Source organism: Arvicanthis niloticus, chromosome 1, assembly GCF_011762505.2.
Source record: "Arvicanthis niloticus isolate mArvNil1 chromosome 1, mArvNil1.pat.X, whole genome shotgun sequence".
NCBI lineage: Eukaryota > Metazoa > Chordata > Mammalia > Rodentia > Muridae > Arvicanthis > Arvicanthis niloticus.
In genome coordinates this window covers 14,130,753-14,145,268 of record NC_047658.1, presented here as the reverse complement: position 1 = coordinate 14,145,268, position 14,516 = coordinate 14,130,753, and the positions used below count along the sequence as shown (strand labels likewise).

Genomic DNA, 14,516 nt, shown 5'->3' with positions numbered 1-14,516 from the left:
CTGAAAGTCCGTTTTCAGCCCTAAGGGGATCTCTTCTCTCAGCCAGAAGGAGACCGGGTAGCAATTTTCAAAGAGAGACAGAGGGAAGGAAAACATTTCATTGTCAAACCCATGGACTTTTTCCTCATTGTGGTTTTTTTTTTCCCAAGGGATCCCTTATTTTCATTCTTTGCTGAGTCTTTTCTTCTACAAAGCTGTTCTGGGGTGTGGGGCCCCAGGGGGCTTGGCTCCAGGGATGCCTGAAAACTTGAGTTGAAGCAGCTATTAAGTCACAAGGCCAGTAGAATAGTGGTACATGATTATAACATTTGCCATCTACAAAGATATGCTAAGCCATCCTCGAAGCCCTCACAGACAGTGCCTCTATATGCCCATTTTACAGATAAGGACATTCAAGTCTCAGTCGGCTAGGTGACATGGTCAGGAAGGAGAGAGGCAGTCCTTAAAACCCTGCCTTCCTTGTCTGCAGAATGGACGCAAATTTGAGAATTACTTTAAAGGAGTGTTGTTTTAAAGTAGAGAAGGAGCTGCATCCATAAGGGGATCCTGAGGTAAACATCTGACCACCAGTGGTATCTCCCTTGAGGACTCAACAGTGCTGGCCATGTCTTTGGATGGCCTGCCTATTTCCCTCAGATTTCTTGGACTAGCCTGTCTATAGCCATCCCCTACTCTGGGTCTCTGGGGTGGATGGCTCATGGACTCAGCCTTTCACTACCAGGTCACAAGTCCAAAGAGACATCCCTGCAGAGAGCCCCGTCTCTGCAGATACTGGAATCTGGAAACCGTCATGTGCTATGTTTCGTGGGCAGATATGTACCCTGCAGAAGACAGGGATTTGGGTGATGCCGACAATAAAGTCTAATTTTACCTCCATATTGCAAGCGGCTCTGTAATTCCATATAATTATATTAACTGGAAAAGCATGCCCGCCTCCCATAGACAGGACTGGATTATTTTGCAGGCTCGGATCATGCTTTTCATCCCCTTTGCCCAGAGAGGTCTGTTCTGCAGCTTGAGCTCTGAGAAAGAGGCACACGCCACCGTGGCATGCGGCTGCTGCCATTTACTCGTGGGAGCTTCCACATAAATAAAAAGGGTGCTAAAATATGTGTTTGTGTGTGTGTGTGTGTGTGTGTGTGTGGTATGTGTTGCATTTAAAGATGAAGTCCCGGTGCAGTGGCTGGAGCTGAAGCAGGTATCAAGGAGCTAGAGAATGTGGTATGTCCTGGGAGGCTCCCCACAACAGGCTTTCGTATCAAATGCCTGACATTTTAGCTTTCTTCTCTCTTCCTCCCCGCTCGGAACGGAGGTGCTCACATGCAAAAAACATGGGTGGCTCTGCCGATCGGGGTGAACAGTAAATTAGAAAATGAGAAACTCGAATTTGGTGACGTCAGGTCATTTTCCTTACTTTCCCCATGTTTGCCATCCCCCCCAATAAAAAAAGACCCCCGTCATTTGCCACACCATCTCTGATTTGGATAATGGCCTGAAAAAGAGTGCTCCAAGATGGTATTTTTTTTTCCTCCAAGAAAGGAACTGTAAAGGTGTTTATAAAATGAAACTAATGAGATTTGGAGCACAGTGTTACCTGATATTAAGCTGTTTTGATGAGGGAGGTAAATTGCTGTGGTTAACAAATGTAAAACCATCACTTTTATTGATACAGGTTTGTGTATGTGTGAAATTAATCAAAGCGTGGGCGATGATGAACGGTTTCTGTGGAACCCTGTCAAAGGTTAAGAGCTAGTTATTTTTAAGAATGACATGAATCTAGGAGAGACAGTGATTGCCTAAATGACCATTGTAATTACCAATTACTTCTCGAAGCAGAGAATGTATTCACGGCGTGCAGTCCTCTAAATACTGAGAGGCATTAGCCCATTTACGTACTAATGCACATAATTTAGCTCCTGAAAAGGGCAGATGGGAACACAATGAAAGATATAATAGATACCGCCTAATGTCATTCCATAAGAATATTGGATTCATCAAAGATGAATATTACTTTATGTCAGATTGTTTTTTTATAAACCGGTCAAAATGTATTTCATCTTTTTTTTTGTACTCAGTATTTGGGTGACAGTGTCGACAGCATCTTTATAAACTAAATTTAGGCATCTCTGGGACTGAGCCCTCACCCTCCTGGGGGAACAGAGGGGCTACCTTTGGGAGCTGAATCCAGGAGGTGGCACATTTGTCCTTTCTGCGGGAGGGTGTCTAGGAGTGGGCAGGAGACACAGCAGCATTACAAAATCATGGGGAACAAGGTTGGGACCTCACCTCTTTTTTTGGACACAGCATCTCTAAATGCTCCCAAAGGCGACTTTTCCCCATGCTCCCTTCCAGTCACAGGTGTTGAGTACTGGTCTTCAGGTACAGGGAGGAGGGTGAGAAGTAGTGACTTGTGCCCACGCTGATCTTAATACCATATTTGGATTGATATAATGACAGCAGAGATCTTGTTTCCCAATGCTGCAGAATCAATGTAATAACAGTAACAGAAATATTATTTAGTTAGTACAGTTCTGCTGGCATAATGTAGTCACGCTTTCAGCAAAATGATGGAAAATATAAACATTTAATCAGCCCTTATTCACAAAAAAGCCGAAAAATTAATCATGTTTAAATTCTGTGTCTTCGGGAAGCAATTCAGATGCTAAGCAATTCAGAATTTTTTTTTTTTTAAATTTTTATTTTTCTTGCCTTTTTTTCCTTTCAGATGCACCACCACTGATAACCTAGTGCCGGTCTCAATTACAGTCTCCTTGGGAAAGACTCAACTGCTCACGTCTGCCAAGACTCGGTGACTCCAAGCTGTGGATTTGGTCTATGTCCCTCTGAGTGGGTTGCAGCGTGTCTCATTTTCTCCTTTCTGTTACCCATCAAGGGCAGGGGGTTATATAATACCCTGTCAAAACAGGCAGCCACCTGCTCCCAGACTGCTGGCTGGGTGGTGGGGGCAGGGCTGAGCTGTTTTCAAGGATAGTCAGGGTGCACAAATGCCTACTGTGTGTGGGATCTATGCCAGGCAGAGACCTACTCCGCCTTGCAAAGGTTCTTCAAGGTCATAGCCGGAACCATCTCACATCCCGAGTTTCTATGCACACAGGGGACTGTGGGAGAGGGTCAGAGAGAAAATGAGGGAAATGGGGGACAGCTGGAGAGACTGAGAAAGGACAAGAGCAGGAAAAGGGGAGAAACGGGAGAGGACTCTGCCAGATTCAGGGTCAGACATCTTGGCTAGATGACCCTGAATCACTTCCCATTTCTTTGCTTTCTGAATCCCTATAGAATTTGAACCAGGAGGAGACAGAAGGAAGACAATGCAGTTATCCTGTGCCATTAACTGCATGGGGTGCCTCTCTGCTGTGCCCTGGAGCTGCGTGGAGAGGGTTCTCCACCTCCTTGCCTGCCTAACAATGCCAAAGCTTCCTTCTGATTCTCTGGGTCTCAGCTCGTATTAGTCCACCCTTCCCAAGGGAATTTGCCTTTTTTAAAATTTCCTCTTTAGTCCAGAGGCACCCAAATTGGTGGGGGGGGGGGGCAAATCAAATACTCAACTCCCTACCTTGGAGGCATTTGGCAACATCTGGGGACATTTTGGGTCATCATATGTGGAGCATGTTCTGGGCATCTAAATGGTAGAGGCTCTTAGATACCTCTGCAATATGCGGGCTCTGTGTGGCTTCTCCTGCCCATTGCTAATTCTTCAGTCTCAACCTTCATTTGGCTTGAATGAATGAAGACAGAGAGACCGGGTACAGGGAACCACCATAGTTCCCATCAGCAAAGAAAGGCAGTCTTTTGATTGCTGTGGTATTATTCACTGTTCTCGTTGAGCCCACTTCTCTCTCTTGACCCCCTATGGTAACTACCTCACAGCCCACAAGAGGCTCCATCTGCTGGAGGACAGAGCAGAAACACCTGCCCCATTGCCTGTCTGGGCTGTGACTGCTCTCTGTAGGTGATGTCTGGAGCAACCCATGAACCATGCTGAGAACTCTGGATTGGAGGACATAACCGGTTACAGCTTTCCCCTGGGCAATTTTCAGCAAGCAAGGGGATGCTCTTACTCTCCCTGTACTCCAAGCCTAGTGTCTTGGAGGGATGCTCAAAAGGGTGTCTCATACAACTGCTCAAGATTTCCCCAGGATTCCCTGCAACACTCCCTTGTATAGAGGGAAAAAAGGAAGGAAAGAAAGGAAAGAAGGAAGGAAGGAAGAAAGGAAGGAAGGAAAGAAGGAGGGAGGGAGGGAAGGAAGGAAAGAAGGAAGGAAGAAGCAAGCTGGGCTTTGGGGCAGCAACATACATTTTTATTTCTATTTTTTCATTTTCATTTCTTGACCCTGGGAAAAACCCTGTCCTGTTTTGTCTTTCTGTAGGAAGACCAGTTTGGGGCCTGTCACTCTGTCCTAGTGTAGGTTTGAGGCCAATGGGGACTTGGCAGGCAGGGGTCCATGGAGAGTCCATGGGGAAAAGAAGAATGGGGAAGTAGTGCCCTGGCTTGAATATGCCCCCCTCCAAACTCCTGTGTTAGAAACTAAATCTCAAGCATGGTGGGACCTTGTGGGAGGTGGCTCTGTCCTGAGGGCTCTACCCTCACTTGAGGATTAGTGCATTCATAAAGGGAGTTGGCAAAGGAAGCCCAGATCCCTTGCTCTTTTGCTGTCTCCACTATTCCACTTGTAGAGAAGATGCAGAGTTCAAGGTGCATCGTAGAAGCCAAGAGACAGTCACCAGATACCAAGTCTGCCTGCACTTTGATCTTGTATCTCACCTAACCATGGGTGCTCTGTCCTGGCACAGAGAGACCCCGCTGCTCTCCTGTCAGGCTTGTGGGGAAGGGCATTCTAGGTGTGCCTGGAAGAATGGAGGGACACAGGAGCAACAGGGGAAGAGGAACAACCCACAGGCTATACAAGATTTTCAAGATCTTAACCTCTCGCCTCCTGATACTGCCACCAAGGGTCCCTTGGTGTCAGAGTCCACACAGCCACTCAGCTCAGAGGGTGTTGTTTCCTTAGAGGGATGCAAGCCTTGAATGATCAGGGCTGCTTCAGAAGTGGGACAGGAGCAGTGTGAAGAATGTGAGGACAGGACCTTAAGTCCATTGCAGTCAGGAACACTGTGATTCAGGGATGAGGCCATCATCCCCTACCCTTAGTACTGCTAAGTGTGTCCACCCTCAGGCAGAACATCTCTGGTCTGTGGTTTAGGGCTGGCCACAAGGAAGAGTTGCGGGGCTCAGCCAATTAGAAAGGCTTTGCTTTTGGGGGTTGGGTAAAGAAAATCCCTAAAGACTAAGCAGCAAACTCCCCCCACCCCAGTTTTCCCTCTAGGGAGGCCCTTGAAGTCTCTGGGGGGAAGCTACATGCATAAACACCTCCTAATTTACTTCCCTTAACTACCTCAAGACCTAGAGTAACAGTTAAAAATTATATTAGTGTCTTTTATTGTCTCTAATTTTTACCCAAATGGTTTTTGCTGTGCCAGATGAAGAAGACTCTGTTTTCCTCTCTGTCTTCATATCTGGGGACTTCATAGTCTGGCCGTGGATATGCCCCTATTTGTGTATTCTTTAGAGAGACCAACTGTCTAAATGCTTTCCTCCTTCATTTAAGAACTGGCCTCCCTCTCCCTTCCCTGAAGGGGTCCCTGGTCTTATTCTAGGAGCCATGGCTATGGGGCCTCTGGGAGGGATGACTGTGTCTCCTCCGAGGACCTGTGCACCTCTTTGTTTTTCTCTTTGACCTTGCAGCCCCTTGGGTTAGATGGAAATGTTTTCCAGAATGGAGTGTGTGTGATGATGTGACAGCCGTGACAGTTAACCAGAGTCCTTTAGTTAGAAAAGGCAGAATCTCGGTTGCAACAACAAGGAAAGAGGGCTAGGACACATCTTCAGGCATGGTTGTATCAAAGGTGTCACAGGGGTCATGTCCCAGCCAAACTTTGCTCTCTTCCTTAGAACTGTCTTTTTTGGGTAGTAAAGAATGGGCCAGTCACTTCCATCCTTCAGCTTAGCAGCCTCAGATGGGTCTAGAGATAATTCTGCATCTCTTTAGCCAGGTGCCACACCCATGACTGGTTGGGTGTGGATCCTAAGTACCCATCCTGGTAGATAGTCAGGGAAAGAGGAGATCAGATAAGCTGAGTAGTCTGAGAATGTGGGACTTTCTAATGGGACAGCCAGAAGCTGTGACCACAGCCAGGAAGGACTCTTGGCCAAATCACTTCCCTAGTCAGGCCTCTACCTATCTCCATCCATGGTTGAGTTTCATCCTGCTGTGTCTGTGACCATTAGGTTTTGGCCCCCAGTAGCCACAACTAGGATGGTAATTGAGTGTTGGGCTCTACATCTGTCTCTTCTCCTACATCTTCGCCATCCCTGGAGCATGCTCAAGGGTCCTAGACCCTGCCCCACAATGCCAAGGCAGTTCTCAGTTCCCGTCCACATTCCCAGAGCCCCACTGAATGACTAGGACAGCACTCCCTTGCTGGTCCAGGAGGCTTCTGAACCCACGGGCTGTCGATGTTCTCTAGAAAACATAGGCCAGAAGCTGCAAGGTACCTTTCCCTACCAGTCTCAGCCTTGACCTCTCTCTCAAGAGCTTAAGGATCTGAAAGGCTAAAACATCACCTACTCTGTCCTGCTTCAGAGACCCAGAGAGGCTAAGCAAGTCATTAGGGCCACTCAGTAGGCACCTGACTAGATGTCAGTGAGGACTGGACCTGGGTCTATCTCTTGAGGGTATGTCTGAAAGAGATAAAGATCATTTAGTTTCCCCACTTTCCCTCACCCTCTCTTCTGGACTCACCTCTTATGGGGTAAAACTGGTACATTTAATTTATGTTCTTCTTTCTTTTTGTCTGTTGTTCCTGCCTTGATGGAGATACAGAGATTCAATGGACACATCTTTCAATCTAGGCTGCAGATAGTGACCCCAGGGATCTCTATCCATAGAGACCACTGTGTCCAAGAGCGGTCAGAGAAACCTGTCCTGGGAGAGCCTTCCTCAAGGTCAGATGCAGGGATGAGGTCAGGAGCCTCTTGGACATGAGCTGTAACAGTGGCTGGAGGGAGCTCGCGCCCCAGCCCTGGTTCCTCTGTTTTTGGATAACACCTATATGAGTGATAATACCCATCATTTAAATAATCCAGAAAGTTCGATGTTTAATATATTGTTTTCTTTCCGAGAATAAAATCAAAGTCTCTGAAGAGATTTTGGGCTTGTTTCAGGAGAATAGCTAGGGTGAATGGCCCTTCCTCCCTCTTGATTCTTAACCAGTTCAGCACCCACGACAACGGGTTGCAGCATGCCCAGGTCACCATGGCAACAGGAGGGCACAGAGCACACTGTCCCTGAAAAATGGGTTTCTGGGCCCATGTGCTGTCTCTAGGTTGTCCCAGCAGAGCCAGCTTTATCAGCTCCCTCCTGCATTTCCTCATTTTTACTGTTAATGGACAGAGACTTGGAGCCAGCTACAGTCTGGCTTCCCTTCTCTCTCCTCCCCAAGTCTAGAGTTCTCGCCCCAGTTCCTGCAGGCCATTGTAGTGTGGGGCTCAGATCTTAGTGGCTTGGTGCCTAGGCACCTGCAACTGGAGCCCTGTGTCCTGCTGTCCAAGAATGTCCACTAAGCTGAACCAGGGCAAATGTGGTCCTTGCCCCCTCTCCCTCGTGTACCCTGCAGGTTGTGGTTCATTCCTAATCCTGAGTAAATCCTAACTTGGCTACAGCAGATGCCCTACTTTCTCCTAGAGGTTACTAGGGTCTGGATGTTAGGCCAGTGGCACCTTCTGAAGTGACAGCAACATCAAAGCCTTCTGCTTCCAGGTCATCGCCTTCACCATGGTTCTGTGTTCACTTGCTGATGTTGTGCAGCCCATTGTCCACCGTGGTATAAGCCTGGGGAGTCATGTGACAACCGCTTTTCTCGATCTGTCTACCTCTCACTTTCCTTCTTCCCTTCCTTTCTCTAGTACTTTTCTGTGACTACAAAATTAAATGTACTTTATGTCCATTCTCAACTGCTATCTAGAACTCACAAATTTTACACACACACACACACACACACACACACACACACATACACATTTGCTTGCTACCTGTCTACTTACCCATTCATCCATTCACCCACCCACCCATCTATCCACCAGTCCATCCATCCATCCATCCATCCATCCATCCATCCATCCATCCATCCATCATCTACCCATCCATCTACCTATCCATCTATCCTTCTATTCACCTACCCATCCATCTATCCACCCATCCATCCATCTATCCACCCATCTTTCCACCTTCCCACGCTCCTGTATATCCACTCATCTACCCACCCACCAATCTATCCATTCACCCACCCACTCACCCACCTATTTATCCACCCATCCACACATCTACTTATCCACCCATCTATACTCCAAACCATTGTACTCACAAAACTAATCTTCCATCAATTTCCCAATATCCATGTCTTCCTTTAAAAAAAATGTAACAAGTATCTACTTCATCTCCTATCCAATGAAAGCAAAGGCCATTTGATATCCAGGTCTGTGCAGTCTCTTCCCAGTATTTCTCTACTGGTTACTTTTGTGTGTTCCCAAGGAATGAATATGGCAAGATGTCCTCATGTGCACTGATGACAGACAGAGCTATCCCTCTCTCCATCAGTGCATCAGCCTCTAGGCTGCCACTCTATGGACACTTGGGGTCTTGTCTTTGATTTAGAGCAAATTTACAGATAGTCTCCCCTCAACACACACACACACACACACACACACACACACACACACACACACACACACACACAGAATTTGCTTGTCTGAGAACAACCAAGGACAGAAAATTGAGCCTCTGCCTCCAGTGGAAATGCAGATTTCCTATTGAAATACAAATCCTTCCTTTCAAAAGGTCAGCTGGAATGGTACTTAAAAAAAGAATTGCAGCTGGTTCCATAGGACACTGGAAACAAAAAAGTCCCATCCAAGAATACTCTCTGGCCCTGTGCCCACAGCGTCTCCTTCTGATTCAATCAGCTTCAATAACTTTCCCTTCTAGCCTGTCACTCCTCCTTGTATGTCTGGAGAGAGATGGTCAGCCAGACAGAGACTATTGCTCAGGTGGCTTCTATAACAAAGTAGACCTTCCCAGGACAGTGGTATGGAACCAGGGTCTCCTCCTTTGCCTACTCCTATTCCCAGAAAGGGTTGGCTTGGTCACATTCTGTTTCCCTCTCCTCCCTTACCCACCTCTCTCTCACCCTCCCTTCCCCTTAGATCTTATTTTTTACTGTAGAGTTGCACAATATCAGGTTGATCTGGAACTCTGAACTCTCTTATCTCTACCTCCCTAGTGCTGGGAATACAGGCACAAGTCACCCATCATTCCCAGATAGTCTACTTCTTGGCATTCTAGTGTCAAGTTTTGGCCAAGAATGATCATCCTCCATCCATGCTGACTCCGGAGTAGCCATGGCCTTGAATAAACATTCTCCCCATTTTTTTTATGGCCACACTTGATGTTGCTCCCTTCCCACATTTCAGGTCCTTTCAGCCCCTATTCTCTGGTCTGTTAGAGATGTTTTCATAGTCTTCTGTGGGGCTCTACCTGGCTGGTGATGGAGTAGGAGAGGCAGTCATACCACCAGGCAGGCGTGTTTGCTTATTTGTTGGTCCACATCTACTTTATTCCGGAAGCATTTAATGTGGATGACAAAAATACATTCAGGAAAATAGCATTAAGATATAAAACAGATTAAGATGAAGAGAAAACAAAGCATGAGCTGAAACGGAGGCCTTGGGGTAAAGCCCAAGTACAAAGTTGTATTTGGGAAGGTTGTGGGGCTGGTGGGGGCTCTATTAAGTAGACTCAAGGCATGATTGTCGGGAATTTCTGTAAAATAGGGAGAACTGACTTCCATCACAGACACACATGGTTTTGCTTCATAATAAGGACTGTGTCTGAGTGTTTTAAAAAGAAATAGCAAGTGGATCTGCAGAGGACACGCAGGTTCTAAAGACTCCTTGGACACAACATAGAAAGAGAAGCTATGCAGCACAACCAGCCGGTGTGGACTTCTGAAAACCCACTTTGCGTGTGTTCCCAGGCACCTTAATGGTAGCTCTTCTCTCTAGCCTTCCCTATGTCAGTCGATAAGATGTGGATTGGCCCAATCCCTTGATTTTCCCTCCATATTGGTCCCTGCAATTGGTTCATATTGCATGGTTCATATTGGAACCATGAGCCCAGAGGATGTTTTCTCCCTTAAATTGGCTCTTGTCAGGTGCTTTATCAAAGTGCTACAGAAGTGGGCTGGAGAAACGGCTCATTGGTTAAGAGCACTGGCTGTTCTTATGCAGAACCTAGGTTCAATTGTAAGTATCCATATGGTGTCTCATAGCTGTCTGTAACTCCAATTGTAGGGAATCTGAGGCCCCCCTTTGGCCCCTGTGGAGACTGCATGCACATGGTGCAGACTTTCATGCAAGCAAAACACTCGCCACCTAGCATAAAAATAGACAAATCTCTTTTGAAAGTGGCACAAGATAACTTTTAAAAAGATTTGTGTGCTCGCTTCGGCAGCACATATACTAAAATTGGAACAATACAGAGAAGATTAGCATGGCCCCTGCCCAAGGATGACACGCAAATTCAGGAAACTTTCCACATTTTTTTTTGACTTCCTACCCTAATGCCATTTAATGATGGACTGTGGTATGGGAGTATAAGTGAAATAAACCCTTTCCTCCTCAAAAGCAAAAAAGGATTTGTTTATTTTACTTTATGTGTATGAACGCCTGCATGTATGCACTCCTTGCAAAGGCCAGTAGGATCCCCTGGAACTAGGGTTACAGATGGTTGTAAGCTACCATATAGGCACTAGGAATTGAGTCCTCTGCAAGAGCAACCTGTGCTTTTAACTACTGAGGCCTCCATCCAGCCCCCATACAAGTAATTTAACATATTTATACATTGATAGACTCATCCTGGTATCAGACACTTCTCCATTATCTATCCTGTACATATTTTTTATTCTGTGATTTTCATTAAAATAAATATAAATTAAATTAAAATTAATTTTATTGGGTGACTGCTCCTTGTCAGGCCCTACTTACTGTAGGCCCTGGGCTAAAAAATGTGGAGGGAGAAATATCGGTCAGCTAATTATACAATTAAAGGACAGACATTACTGTCTTAGCTTCCCAAGATGGTAGATGCAGTCACCAGAGACCGTGGGTGTGGAGGTGTCCATGAGATGGTGAGGACTTTATCCAGGTGACAGAGGGTAGAGGTCCTGCAAGAGAGCGGTCATGGGGCTACAAAAGCAGATAACAAGGCTGTGGTTGTGTTGAGGATGAAGGACAGAGGCCTTGGGAGACGCCCAGCAGATGCTCACATAGTCTGATGACGTTTGATGAGCATGTGGTTTGATGGAAGTTGAGAGTGGAGAAGGTGCCTGGGGTTCCTAAGAAGGAGAAGTGCAAGGTGAAGGAGCTAGGGTGCTGCCTGATCTTCCCTCCAAACCATCATCTCAGCAGCCTTCCCTGCTGCTTTCTGCCAACTCCCACCAGCACTGCTGCTGCACATTGGTGTTGTGTAGAGGAAGTGACCCCACCTGTGGCTGCAGCCCCTCCCCAAGCCTCACAGTCTTACAGTGACCCCTTTCAAAGACATGGAGGCATACACTCGTTTGCCATCAAAGAAGTATACATCAAAGCTACATTGAGATCTCACCCAACTACAGTCAGAATTCACCAAGAAAGCAAATAACAACCTGTGCTTATGAGGATGTGGGGAAAGAGGAACCTTATACACAGTGGGTAGAAATATCAACTCCTTTGGCCAGTTATGGAGATCTGTATTCAGGCTCCTCAAAAATTTAAAAACAGATATACATAGACAGGCAGTGTAAGGAACAACCTTTGGAAAAATATGTCCTGGGAGCAGACACAACCTGCAACATCTTAGACTCCTGAGGGTAATCTGTGGTCAGGCACTTCTGGTAGAGAGTTAAACAAGGTCTGCTCAAACCAGCCAGGGTTGGGTATAATAAACACAGTGAGAAATAATCTGTCCTTGAGATGACTTATCAGGAAACCCTTCTAATTACCATCATCTTCTGTGTATGGCTTAAAATTATGGGATGTATGTCTATTCCTGTACAGGTTGTCCAAAGTTACATAACAGCTCATCTGGCAGTCAGGGTAAGGATCTAACCAATCCTGACCCAAGGGATCATCTCCTCCTTCTTCTTAAACTCATGTAAAAGATGTCCAGAAAAGAATGTAGAGCTCCTGAACCATCTTGCCTGAGCCTGGAGAGATGGGATGAATGGATGGATGGATGGATGGATGGATGGATGGATGGATGGAATCAATGTATGTATGTATGATGGATGGATATATGGGTGGGATAGAAGGATGGGTAGGATGGGTGGGTGTGATGGATGTATGGATGGGATGGATGGATGGATGGGTAGGATAGATGGGATGGATGGATGGATGGATGGATGGGATGAATGGATGGGTGGGATGGATGGATGGGTGGATGGGTGGATGGACGGTTAGGACAGATGGTTGTCTTTGGAATCAAACCTTTAGCTGTCAACTGTGCAAACTTCTTCAGTCCTTTGGTTAACTTGCTAAGAACCTAGAACCCTGGTAGGTCTCAGACAGCCATGGTGTTAATAATGTTGGCTTGACTGGATCTAGAATTACCAAGGAGACAAGACTCTGGGTGCCTGTGAGGACCTTGTAGATTAGGTTAACTGAGGCCGGAAGGCCCAACTTAATTGTGGGAGGTAACTTCCCATGGGCTAGAGTTGAAGAAAAAGGAGAAAGTGAGCTGAGAAAGAGCTTTCAGCTCCCTCTGCTTCCTGACTGTGGATGAATGGGATTTGCTGCTGCAGGCTCTTCATCATGACCTCCCAACACATTGGACTGTACCCTAGTCACTCCTGCAGGGTAGTTTGTCGTTGCAAACATAAGCCGAGTAACCCAGACACCTGAGAACACTATGACCCAACTATCCTGTCTCGGACATGTGCCTGAAGGAATAGAAGGCACTTGACACCAGAGATGTGTGAGCACTCACGTCGATTGCTGCACAACCTACAAACGTCAAGCCACAGAACCAGCCTAAGTGCTCAAGGGCTGGCTGCAGAAAATGTGGCATAAATATAAACAGAATTTGATTCAGCCACAAAGAAGAAAGCAATCATGTCATTTTTTTCCCCAGGAAAATAGATGGAGCCGGAAATCATGATGTTGAACAAAATAAGCCAGACTGGGGGAGATTAAAAAAAAAAAAAAAAAAAAAAAGACTCGTGTTTGTCCTCATATTTAGAGTCCAGCTTTAGAAAAAAAAAAACGGAGACAAGGCATAGAAGCGGAAGGGGAGCTACTGTGGGAGAGTGAGGAATTGGTAGGAGGGAGGGGACATAAGAAGAATGGGGTGATCAAAGTACATGGAGTACATGAGCAAAAATGTCATTTGAAAGTCATTGTCTTATACTTGTGACTTAGATTCGTATACAACCGTATATATTTATGACTATACACTAGTAAAATCCCGCAGCTGAAGAGATGGTTCAGTGGTTGAGAGCACTTGTTATGAAAGCACTCGGTCGGGCAGAGTTCAGATCCCAGCATCCCTGGAACAAGCCAGCCACAGTCGGTCTCACATCTGTAATCCCAGAGACAGGGGGATCACTTGGGCTTGCTGGCTGCTGCCTAGCTAGACAATGCAAGCTCCAGGTTCAGAAAGAGACTCCGCCTCCCAGGGAATAAGATGGAGAGTGAGAGGCGGACACTGGATACTCTCCTCTGGCTCCCCCGGTGTGCACAGGCTCAGGCATTGTGCATAGACGCCTCATACACATGCGCACACAAAACCACGTGTGCACACAAAGTTAATTTTTATAAATAGCTTTTAAAATAAAAAAAAATAAAAAACAAGCGGGCGCTAGGCAGCTGGGAAACCAGGGTGGGCATGCTGACCAGCAGAAGTGGACTCGGGATAAGATTAGGAGTGTGTTGAGGGGAGAGGCTGCTTGTTCTGGAGATGACATTGTGGGAGGGCGTGGCCAAATGGGGCATGAACAAAATCTTGACAGCACAGGCAAATATTCTGGGCTAACAGACTGTTAGGCGGCATGGCCACATCTTGAGTGAAGGATGTAAGACAAGATGGAGGAAACAGACTAGTCGCTCTAACAACCTGGGCTCAGGAAACAGAGGTCAGACTTTGCAGGTTCGTAGAAGGATTTTTTCCCCCTAGCATGAGGATAGGGAATGTGCCTGCTTCCTGTTGGTTCACATGGTGACCTCTAGACCCTGGGTGACCTAGTAGTGTGGCAACCTGCCTGTGAGGGGGCTCACTATGGCTTGCCTAATCCTTGTGGATAGGTTGGATCTGCTCTGGAGCTCTGGGCCTCTTAAGGGGAGCCCATGGACGAAGAACAACAGTATGGCTTCAGCAGGGAATTCCAGCTTGGACACAAAAATACTAATT

General features: G+C 46.5%; 1 non-coding gene across 1 annotated transcript; it reads left to right on the top strand.

The window, feature by feature from the left end:
• The first annotated feature begins 10,570 nt into the window (after positions 1–10,570).
• Positions 10,571–10,677, top strand: LOC117702028 (U6 spliceosomal RNA). Its single transcript, XR_004605946.1, has one exon. It is a non-coding gene; the product is annotated as a U6 spliceosomal RNA (small nuclear RNA).
• Positions 10,678–14,516: the final 3,839 nt, after the last annotated feature.